The following is a 12,269-nucleotide window of genomic DNA, read 5'->3' as shown; positions in this document are numbered from 1 at the left end:
AGGTCTGCTGACATCTTTTATGTGGGTCAGGCCTCAGAGGTGTTGCAGCCACTCAAAAGACAAGGCTCAGAACGTGGTCTGGTTTCTGTCAGAGAACCTGGGAGAGGGGTGACTGTTGTCTAGTACAGCATGTAAGACATTGGGGAAGTGCTTAAGCCTTCTGCATCTCATTTTCCACATTTGCAAAATAAAAATCAAATAGATACCTGACATATCCACTTCACAGACCGAGAATCAGGTATGGAAATTTATATGAAACACTTTAAAAAACTATGATTACCATCAGCTATAAACTGCTAATTTTGTGTAGTGTGATGATATCAAATCTTATATCATTTGCCATGACAGATCTGTCATTGATTATGAATCAGTAAACTTTATCTATATTTACATATGAATTTATAATTTTCTAAGTACTACTAATAGTATCTCTGTTTTTTAAATCAATTCCCTCCAAATAATCACAGCATATAAAACATAATTTACAAGAGGTGTCAAATGCCCAAGAAAATGATGGCCCAAGCCACATCGTTAAATAATTAGATCCTTGTGATTGAAAAGATGAGCTAATAATCCCAGTAACTCACTGAGCAACTATTAATGCCTTAAATTAACTATTAATGTCTGCTGGAGGCTACAGCCTCCAAGGACACAGCCCTTACAAACTGAGATCATGCTAATGACACAACCCAGAGAGGCAAGAGGTATCCCTCACCAGCTCCCCGCAACAAGGAAATACACTACACTCTGGTGTGTCTACAGTGAGAGGCTGAGAAAACCAGGCTTCATTTCTTGCTATTGCACGCGTGACTGCAAATCCACATGAAAGGGACACGTGTGTACACAAGACCTTTCAGCTCTATAAAGGACCGAATCTCCTTTTGTCAGTGAACCACGGTCCGACTGCAGGAATCGATTACTGGGACCTGAGGGAACAAATGTCTAATTCCAAGACTACTTGAACTCATTCTGACAAGGAAGCAGGCAAAAGAACATCTGATGTCTGCAGGAATTTGTGATCTTTACACATACAGTGGGCAGGAAGCAAACTGTAAGCTTGCTCTAAGCTAAGAAGCTCTGCTGAGCCGCAACCAAGTTCTCCTTCAGGGCAGCGGGGGCCCATTAACCAATTTCAGAATCAGCTCCTGGGCAGCCCAGGAGCCTGAGCTCAGTAGACAAGCATGGCTGACATTCAGCAGGGTGGTGGGGGAGGGGGGAATGTCATAAATTCCACAGGGACAATGAGCCAGCTCTGGGGCAGAGTTAAGCCCCTTAGTTAAGCCCATTCATCATATCCGGGGTGAGTGGTCTCGGAACTCACACCTGCTTTGTAAAGGAACCCAGACATCTGCAGCGTGAACACAGAACTGCTGTCCAAACTAGGGTCTCAGCCCGTGGGTGGCTCATGAAGTTCTCATAATGAATCAATTCTAGCAAAGAGTAGACAGAAAATAAGATTAAAAAAATAAATAAATAAATAAATAAAAAGGCAGAGCATGTCCCAGGAAAGGTAAAACTGCCACCATGCGAAACAATGTATCTGTGTATTTGTTTGTATAGTGGGTTGTAAAGTATAGTTGTGTTGTTTTGACTAGTGGTCCCAAACATAGCCCCCCCCCCTTTTAAAATTATTATTAATTAATTAATTTATTTATTTATTCACTTTATATCCAAGTTATAGCCCCCTCTCTCCTCTTCTTCCAGTCCCACCCTCCATTCCTCCTCCCCCTTCCCTATTCCTCCTAAAAAGGGAGCCCCACCCACCCGGGAGCCCCACCCACCCGGGAGCCCCACCCACCCTAGCTCATCAAGTCACATCAGGATTGAGTTCGTCCTCTTTCCCTGTGGCCTGGCAAGACAGTCCCACTAGGGGGAAGTGACCAAGAGACAGCCCCTGCTCGCCTTGCTAGTGGACCCACATGAAGCCTGGGCTGCCCATCGGCTACATCTACGTAGAAGACCTAGGTCCAGTCCATGCATGGTCCTTGGTTGGTGCTTCAGACTCCACAGGCCCCTCTGGGCCCTGGTTAGTTGCTTCTGTTGGCCTCCTTGTGAAGCTATTGCTACCTCTAGGTCCTTTTATCCATCCCCTCCCTATAGATTCCCTATGTTTGGCCCAGTGTTTTGCTGTGACTCTCGGCCTCTGTTTTGAACCACTGCTGGGTGGAGCCTCTCAGAGGACAACTCTGCTAGGCTCCTGTCTGTGAGCATAGCAGAGCATCATTAAGAATGTCAGGGGTTGGCTCTCTTCCCTGGGTTGAATCTTGGGTTGGGCCAGGCATTGGTTGGACAGTCCCTCAATCCTCCGCTCTATCTCTATTGCTGCACGTCTTGTAGTCAGGGTAAGTTTTGGATCAAAGTTTTTGTGGGTGGTTTGGTGTTCTCCTCCTCCACTAGGAGTCTTGTCTAGGTAGGGGGTGTCCCTCTCCAGTCCCCCTTTTAAAAGTATGTCATAAAATCTCAAATAGTGTTTTCATCAAAAAATGGTACATATATTTGTTGTAATGAAGTATCTAAATAATCATCAAGAACAAAGAGGAGGAATTCTCTTACTCATGATTTCAGCGTGTCACATGGCTACCTGTCTCTGGGCCCGTAGCAATGGAGTAGTACATGGTGGTGGTGGGAGCTTGTGGTAGAGGCTCGCCACTGTATGGTGGCCAGGAAGCCAAAGCACTGGCAGGAAGGGGTCTTGGTATAGGCAAGGATGAATCTCAGGTGACCAGGCAGAAAGAGAGAATCCTCTACTCATCCAGTAATCTATTTAAATTAGGCCAGCATCCCTAGGATCTATCCCTGACCAAAGCCCTCCTATGGTACCTCTAAACTCCTAGCTGTTCCTTAATCAAGTAGACAGCCTTAGATTAACCACCACATGGTCTTACTAAGAAGACCTAAGGTCAACCAGAGTAGATAGTCTCCAAAACCTTGGGAATTCATCATCCGAGACAAATACCCAGGCTACTGCTAGGAGCCAGCCAAGAAAGGGGCCATCCATGGTTGTGGGCCTTACAAAGGAAGACTGTGGTCCTCACATCAGAGAAACTGCACATGGATATTTCACTTCTTAAGAATTAGGAAAGGTCTTATAAAGATCTTAACAGGATCTCTGAGGATGAGTAGGACTCTGTCAGACAAAGAAAGGGGAGAGAGAAAAACAGGGAAATGGAAAACAGTGAGTCCAAAGACTCTCGAAGTCTGTGGTTTCCCAAATCCATCCATGACAGGAGCAACAAGTGAGTAAAAAGAGAAAGGACTCCAGCGTGCTCAGGACAAGGCGGACAGGTGACAGTGCCTGATTGTCGATGACAAAGCTGGGAAGGAAAGAGCAACAAGCAAGGACAAAGCGAAGAGGAAGAGGCAGCTGGGAGCTTTAGTAGGCAAGTGCCCACCATCCAACCCCAGACGCCAGAAGTGATCTACTTAGAGGTACTTAGTGTCCCCCTACAGGGTGGCATTGACAGGAAAAGACATGTTCTTGGTCTTGACAGAAACTTGGGGGAACCGAAAGGAAATAAATCGCTCCACTCAGCAAGTCAGTAGGAATGGTTTGGAAGCTTCCCAGGACTCCTGCAAAGTGATTCAAGGAAAACCAAAGGGGTGCAATGGCATCCCCGCTCCACAGCAACTGTCGGCCTGTGTGGGATGTGAGGCAGATTACAAATACGAGCCACAAGGAGAAGCAATAGAGAACGCACAGCTCCAACAGCTCAGAGACCAGAGACCGCATCCCACAAATATTGCTGGAATGTGTGTGGAATGCCAAGGAAATCGAGTGGCTGCCTATAGCTGAACCATCATAGGAGCCAAAAACACGTCAGGGAGTTAACAACAAAAACCCTTTGAAGGAAAAATTACAGAATCCATATAGTTTTACAATGAAATGACCCTGATAATGAGGAGAGTATTTTCCTTTAAGAATTATCAAAATGTTGTTTCACACGTTTTTCAGCCAGATGCTTTCAAGTGTCATTTGGTGGTGGTGGTGGTAGCAGCGGCATGCATGCATGTGTGTGTGCACGCACGCGTGTGTGTCTATATGTATGTGTATGTGTGTGCTTGCGTGCATGTTTCTTTTTGTCTGTATGCAAGTGCACTTGGTCTGTGTGGGTAAGCACCCATGTGTCTTATATATGTGTAGAGGCCAGAGGACCTCAACTTTCGTACCTCAGCCTGGCTTTTGTTGAGACGGGGTCTCTCTTTCATTGGCCTGGAACTAGCTGCGTGGGCCTTGCTGGCTAGTGAAGGATTCCTAGGAACCCAGTTGTCTCGGCCCCTCCAGCACTGAGATTACCCACACGCACCACGCTGCACTGCTTTTGTTATTGTTGCTTTTGCTTTTGAACATGGATTCTTGGGATTGAACACAGATCCTCGGGCTTGTAAGGCAAGTGCTCTGCCAACTGGTCTACCTCCCAGCCCCTCGGCACTGTGCTTGCTTGGTTTTCCTTCTAGCCCCCACTTTAACCCTTTCTCCCAAGGCTCCTTGAGTACCATCCACACTCTCCCCTACATTCCAGTCCCCCCAAGACCTTGTGCTGTCCAGGGGTGAGCATCACAACCAAATATTCTAAAGAGTTAAAGGCCCTCTTCTGTGACTTATGAACGGCAGAGTCAAACCTGTCAGCATGCCTTCTAAATGACCTCTCTTCACTAACTATGCTGGAGCCACTCCACAAAAGCAAGCCTGGGTTTCTGCAAGCAGCACCCGAGCTTCACACCACAACACGGGCACCCTGGGGTCTCGGCTGCAGGGCAGCAACGGTTGGCTTCCTTGCCTCTGACTGCGGAGACCTGCGAATGAGACACGTGCCTCAGGAAATTGGAAGCAGACGTCGAACCCCTGCACCTCAATCACATTTTTACAACCAAAATATGCTCCAGTGATTCTGCCCAAGTTATTCTTGGCCAAAAGCTTTCTTTACTATACACTGTTCCATTGAAACTTGAAAAATGAACAGGCATAAATCACACATTCCCCCTCCCTTCGTGTAAATAGGCGTGGCCCCTCCCTCATAAATGTGTGACTAGTCTACTTTAGCTGGAGGTGTGGCCCTCCTTCAGGGTTCACTCTTCCCCTGGTCCCATCTGAAGGCTTCTGTCTGAGTTCCCATGAGCCCACTGGTAAGACCAAACAACTCGGTGCAAAAATGTCTCTTAGCTCATACGATTATACACAAATCTGCTTAGATTTTTTAACCAACAATTAAATAAAACTTGAAGGGGAAACTTGAACAGGACTAGTAGGTCCAGTTGGAGCTTCTTCATTTAGCCAGGCACGGTAACACACATCTGTGATCCCGGCACTTGGGAGGTAGGAGTAGGAAGGTCAGGAGTTCAAGGTCATCCTCAAGCTTCTTAGCAAGTTCAAGGGCAGCCTGGGCGTCTTGAGACCCTGACTCGCAGAAGTATTTAACTTAATTTTTTGTTTTTGATTGCACGGGAACTTAAAATGTTTTGAAACTCAAAGAATATGGATACATGGCATGGGGGGAGAGGGAAGAATTTGGCACATTCTGAATGCTGCTTTGTGCCAAAGATCCCTGGGGAGTAAGAACCTAACTAATAACTTGCACGATTATCCCTGCTTTATAGAAACAGGACTGTGAGTCAGTCTCTAGGGGTTGAATTGATTTGATCAAGATCACTAAGGGTTTAAAAAAAAAAAAGTAGGGATCAAACCAGAATCTTTCTAATAATTTTTAATACTAACTGCTACAATGATGGGTCTCTTACAGTCACCTAGGAGACCAGCCTCTGCTCATGTGTGAGCCTCTGCGCATGTCTGAGAGGCTGTCTGGTTTAGGTTAACTGAGGCGGGAGGACTCGCCTTAACCATGGCTTGCACTGGTACACATGGTGGGACTCTGCACTGAATAAGAAAAAAGCCAGCTGGGCAACAGAATCCATCACTCTCTCTGCTTCCTGACTGCAAAGCAAATGACCAGCTGCCTTTACGTCCCGTCCCTGACAGACTACATCCAGAACTGCGAGTCAAATAAACCCTTTCTTTCTTAAGTTGTTTTTGTCGTAACTTAACATAGCACTGTACTGAAATAATTCAAAATTCTCCTATTATTTTTTAAAATCTGAACTACTCCATGTCTTTTTTTTTTAAAGTACACTTTAACTTCATTTAACTTCAGAGTGGATAGGACCTCTGCCCCTTCCCTAAAGAAAACACAGACTGCAGGATAGTGACGGTGAAACAAAAGTGTTCAAAAGGCATTCCCAGCAGACAGTGCACAGCCCAGAGGAGAGGGGTGGGTACGCGAGTGTATCTGGGAAGAGCGGGAGAGAAACAGCATGGTGGAAGGGGTGAGGATCAGAGAGTGCAGCCGGGAGAGACACCCAAGGGTCTGGCGCTTTTCACATCAGGCTCTCATCATGGGGCAAACCATCAGCATGGCTACTGTGTGCACCTGGACTGCCAAGGCAAGCAGAGGCAGACAGATATGCCAAACCAATGTCATGGTTCAAGTGAGAGAGGTTAGGACTCAACGGAGGGGGACTGAGGTGTGGGCAGACACTGGGCACAGTGGGGCACAAGACCCCACAGGACCCTCATGGAGAGAAATGCCAGGACAACTCTTAAGATTCTAAGAGTCTAAGTCACTGAGGAAAAAAGGCAGGCAGGTAGAGCAGGCTGGGGTCAGACAATACGGTTTGGGTCTCACATATCCACAAAGGCTGAGTATGGTGGTATACATTTATTATGGCAACACCTGTGAGGCTGAGGCAGGGGGATCTGGAGCCTGCAATACTGCAAGAGTGAAACACTGTCTAAAATTAAAAATCCCCTAAAGTCCAGTAGATTAGAGCCTTAGTTGCCATCTAGAAGGAGATGAAACTATGAAGAGATAAGGCCTCAATGGGAGGTGTGTACCCTTAAGGAGGGGATCACAGGGACCCTGAGGTCTTCCTCTCTCATCTTCCGCATTGCCACGGGTCACTCTGCTCCATCACAGGCCCCAGAACAACAGCCAAACAGACTGAAGCTGCTGAAGTCCCGAGCCCCGAAACACCTGTCCTCCTTGACAGTCGCTTTTCTCAGCATTTTGTCACAGCAAAGGGAAGCTGGCTAACATGAAAGATTAGGGATTGGATGCTAGAAATGCAGGTTTGAGTGTGTCCGGTCCAGGACAGTGTTGGGTAGGGTGGCTGGCTACAGTCAGGCAAGTCTACACTCGCGCAAGGCAAGCCAGATGCACAGACGTGCCACTCGCCCCTCTGAAGAACGCCTTTAAATGCAAACTGGATGAGCTCTGGCTATACAAGCAAAGAGAAGCCAAGGGGTCCCAACACTAAGAGGTCAAGGAAGCAAGGAGAACCCCATACTGAACTGGGGGAAAGGAAGAAGAATATTCTGTGACCTCAGCGGAGAAGGAGACTGGCAAGCATAGAGAAGACGGAAGAGGGCACAAGTGAGAACCATACGCGAACCGTACGGACGCTACAAGAAACTCATCCGCTTGCACGTTAACTAAAGAAATTTTTTTTAACGAGGTAAATAAAAGGCCAGGGAGATGACTCCATGGTTAAAGCTCTTGCCACCTTAGCATGAGGGCCAGAGTTCAGACGTCCACAACTCTCATAAATGCTAGGTGGGTATGGTGGCCTCCCTGCAATTCTGGTCTAGAAGGCAGAGGCGGGATCCCCAGAGCAAGGTAGCTGGGAAGACTAATCACATCAGTGAGCTCTGGGTTTGATTGAGAGACCTTACTTCAAAGAACTAGATGGGAAGGTGATCAAGGATGATTCCTGACACCAAATTCAGGCTTCCACATGCATGCACGCACGCACACGTATGAGTGCACATCAATATGCAGGTGTACCCATACACATGCAAAACATGTATGCACGAGCGCACAAACACACACACACACACACACAAATAAACCAATAACTAAAATCAGAACTGGTTCATACTATTTTTTAAGGGAATAAGAATGGAATTAGGAATAAAATTGGAATTACATTTGAAATGATCAACTAACTGCACCTTTTTCAAGGTCAGAGAAGGGACCGCTGGGTTTCACACACTTTGCAAGGCAATAGTTCCCAGTGAACTAGACCAGAGCAGAGGGAAGATGGAGAAAGTCCAACAGCAGTGGCTTTGAGAGTGAGGTCCATGAAGATGTGAATATGGATGCTCCTTCAACCCTCACAGCATCACAGCCGAGGAGATGGGTGGCTAGAAGGAAGAAGTGGTCCAGGGCACACCGGTAAAGGGGGCACACTGTTTCTGAAGTTCTACGCCCTCTCCTACCTCTTTACGCCATGATCCTGCTTTGCCACCACTGCCTGTGTGGGCTCCTTTTCCACTCATCTGCCAGGTGCTTTTTCCACCTGCTAGTAGCAGCTACAGAGAAAGCCAGTGTGTTTTCTCTCCACAAGAACTTCTTTCCACCATTTTCTGTCATATGGAGTCTTGTGTTGTGCTTATCAGCCCATTCAGTGTTGGGAACCCTACGCCAATATGAGTGTCATGCCTAGCACACAAGCAAGATGAGAGCTGTTCCCCAGGTTGGCCTAAAGATGCCCAGGATTGCTCAACCTCCACCAAAGCCCTGAGAGATCCCTGCTCCCTTGGATGCCATCCCTAGCATGAGCTCCATCCCTTCGCTAGATGTGAAAGTGGTAACTCGGTCCACCACTTCATAGGTAAACTTGTCTCCAAGTGCCTTGTGACATGTCAGGCCATCACTGCGGGGAGTTTTTTGTTGTTGTTGTTGATGATGCTATTGTTGTTGTTTGGGGGTTAGGGGTGGCTTTTCCAGACAGGGTTTCTCTGTGTAGCCCTTGGCTGTCCTGGAGCTGGCTCAGTAGACCAGGCTGACCTTGAACTCACAGAGATCTGCCTGCCTCTGCCTCTTGAGTGCAGGGATTAAAGATGTGTGCCACCACTGCCTAGCTTCATTACTGTGGTTTTTGGTCCCTGCCATAGTGCCTACTACGGGGAGGGGGGGCAACAAACCCTTAAAAAAAAACTCTATCAGAATGAGAGCACAGAACACAGGCAGAGATTGGAGTGAGTCATGTAGGTACAAACCAAGGGCATCAAGAGTTAGTGGCCTCCACAAAAAGCTGAAATAATCAAAACAGGGTTCTTTCTCCCCAGTATCTCCAAAGGAAGCTGTGCTATAATTTCATACTTGTAGTCTTCAGAGTTTAGAAGTACTCAGGGGGTCCAAAGCCTTAAGTTCACCCTAGAGAAACATGACTAACATTTTAATTTTGGCTCACTAAGCAGGGGGTTGCCTCCACCTAAAGAATGACAATTTTGAAGCCAGGCACGTGGCACACGCCTATAATCCCAGTATTCTGGGAGGCAGAGGCAGGCGGATCTCTGTGAGCTGGAGGTCAGCCTGGTCTACAAAATGTCTGGTCTACAAAGTGAGTCCAGGACGGCTAAGGCTACACAGAGAAACCCTGTCTCCAAAAGAAAACAAACAAAGAAAAGAACGACAACTTTGCCCCCTCCAAAATCCATGTTGAAATTGCATCTGCCTGCACCTAGCAATACTATGCCGGCCCAGGCCCTTCTCCCTGAATTGTTCTAATTCCCACAGATATGAGGGGTTTCTCACGACAGCACCACTTAATCCATTACTGTGAGAAAAACAGTGAGGCTGCCTCTTCGTGTCCTGTTCTTAGATTTCTCATTCTTCAACACCATGAGCAAAAGTGAACGTGTTCTTTATAGAGCAAGGGGGAATGAATGCAAAAACGCAAAGAAAGAAAAAAAATCCCACCTCTTAGTTACAGATGGGGAAGGGGACACAAAATTGTCAGTCCCAGCCGCTGTATGGAGTAGCCTGGGGTAACTCGTATGAGCCACAAGTTCTCCATGGCAACGGTACAAAGATGAGGACCATGGTTTGAGCAGCGCTTTGAACTGTGTTAGAAAGTTAAAATGCAAAAACCCTTCCTCTGCATAGAGGTTTAGATCTGCCTGAGTTGAAAAGATTTGTGAAAAGATGAAGAGAAGAAGAAGAAAATGGAGCAGGAAGAGGAGGAAAAGAGGAAGACAGGAGAAAAAGATGCGGATACATGTGCACATGTGAAAATGTGTACATGTACATACACACATCTGTACATATGGGTCTGACTATACATATGCAGGCACAGACATCCCAAAGCATTCCCAACTTTTAAATAGTGCAAGAGTAGAATTAACAAGATGTCCTGACTTCCGTCCCAGCTCAGCCCCAGGTACCCTACCTCCTTCCATATATCTCTCCGGGCAAATAACTGTTCCTGTCATTCTGGCCATGTCAGCTCCGCGCTGTGGGGTTTCAGGGTTCCAGTGCGTAAAGCTATCTGAGATTCGTTTCAGCTCCTGTCTCCACAGCTATGGATTGTAAAGAGCTGGGGAAGCCAGGTCCCACTCAACACTAACTTAGTCCAAGCACCCAGAAGGCAGAGGCAGAGTTTGGGTCCAGCCTGGTCTACATTATGAGACCCAGGATAGCCAAGGCTACATAGAGAGACCCTGTCTCAAAAAACTAAATGAAACAACAAAAGGATCCAGAAAGTCTATAAAGAGAAGGGGAGGGAGGAGGAGAAGGAAGAACAGAAAATAGATTTTGGGGACACATTTAAATTTTCCCAACACTTCTTAGCCTGTTTGAAGGAAGTCTGGGAAGCCAGGGCTATATATAGCTCAACGGCAGACTCTTACGCAGTACACAAGAGACCCTGGATTCTAACCCCAGAACTGCAGAAAATAAAATTATACCAGGACAGAATCATCAGAGATCTATCCCTGTAGGTCACTAAGCATAACCGAGTAATGAAAAATATATCCAACCACTGCTATTAAAATCCAGCTATTAGCTCCATGCATTGGGTATCGTTACTATTTTTATTCTCTTCAATATTGATGATTTCTTTCAGTCCCTTCTATTGGAAACACTTACTTTTCCCCATCTCTCACAAAGCTTTCTCAGTTTCTTGGCCTCTAGCTAAGACATGTTTAACTTCAAAGGAGAAAATGCTATTTCCTAAAAGGTAAAAGTATATCCAACATGACCTCGGCTCGGAATGCTCTGTGAACTGGAAATAATTTTCTAAGATCTAGCAGTTGAGGTTTCTTAATCACCACATGTAAGCGAACTTTATGGAGCAGAAAAAACCTGGAGGCTTGCACAGATCTGGGAAAGTGCCTCGGTGAATTAAGGAGCAAAATTCTGGGTTCGGGCTGGAGAGATGGCTCAGAGGTTAAGAGCACTGTCAGCTCTTCCAAAGGCCCTGAGTTCAATTCCCAGCAACCACATGGTGGCTCACAACCACCTATAATGTGATCTGACGCCCTCTTCTGGCCTGCAGGTGTACATGCAAGCAGAAGAACACTGTGTACATAATAAATAAATAAATAAATCTTTAAAAAAAAATCTGGGTTCGCTCATTCATTCATTGCACATTCGTGTCTCAAAGGAGTTGTGGAGCCCTCAGAGCAACTCCATAGAAAGTGGGGCTCCATTCAACACAAACTTAGCCCATCAAGCATGGCCTGAGAAGGCTTGACCGTCAGTGCTGATAGTTTTCTCTGAATGTCTTCGCAACACCATCGAAATTTGTGGGCCTGAGTCATTGGGTTCTGTAGCAAGCCTCAGGTCTGCCTGTGAGCCTACGAAAACCAAAGCCAGTGCCAAGTGTCCAACTCAGCAGAGAACGAGGCTGAGAATCCCTGCTCGGAGCTGGCCCCGCCTCTGCTGTCTGAGCAACGTTTCAGAGATTAAAAGGAATCAACAATGTGGCCAATTATTCTGTGGGTAGTAACTGACCTGCATCTCGCCCCTATACCGCCACCCTCCCAGAGACATTTCTATAAAGGACTGAGTGAGAGTGCCCGCCACACCCACGGGGAGAGAGCCCTCTTACTGCTAAAAATGAACCTTCACACTGCACGACCCCTAGCTGCTCCCAGCAACTTTATTAGTCAAAGGAAACAGACTGGCGGAATCCCTAGCCCTGACTTAAGGCCACAGTAAGAGGCTGCAACACACTAGAAAACACACCAGCAGGCCTGCAGACGAACCCTTATTCTCCAGATATCCTATAAATACACTTCCAAGTTATGACTTAAAAAAAAAAACCTTCCTATTTTCATTTCTCCACCCACCAATTTTCTCAGAATTACATGCTGGGCGCAATGAATGGCAGACCAGGCAAGAGTGACCCAAGCTCAAGTTCCTCTGTCCTGCTGTCAGCACACGCCCTCAGCTGGGACAGTGTGTGCTTGTAGTTCAAGCCCTAATGAATGC

The 12,269-nt window shown here is 46.7% G+C and overlaps 1 protein-coding gene across 6 annotated transcripts in view; it reads right to left on the bottom strand.

Annotated features, from left to right (window-relative positions):
• The window catches only part of TIAM2 (TIAM Rac1 associated GEF 2), a 208,716-nt gene that overhangs the window by 115,112 nt on the left and 81,335 nt on the right, over window positions 1–12,269 (bottom strand). The window lies entirely within an intron of this gene.

The sequence above is a fragment of the Acomys minous genome (assembly GCF_964271855.1).
Source record: "Acomys minous genome assembly, chromosome: 3".
Lineage (NCBI taxonomy): Eukaryota > Metazoa > Chordata > Mammalia > Rodentia > Muridae > Acomys > Acomys minous.
The sequence above is the reverse complement of the archived record's forward strand: the minus strand, read 5'-3'. Positions and strand labels throughout refer to the sequence as shown.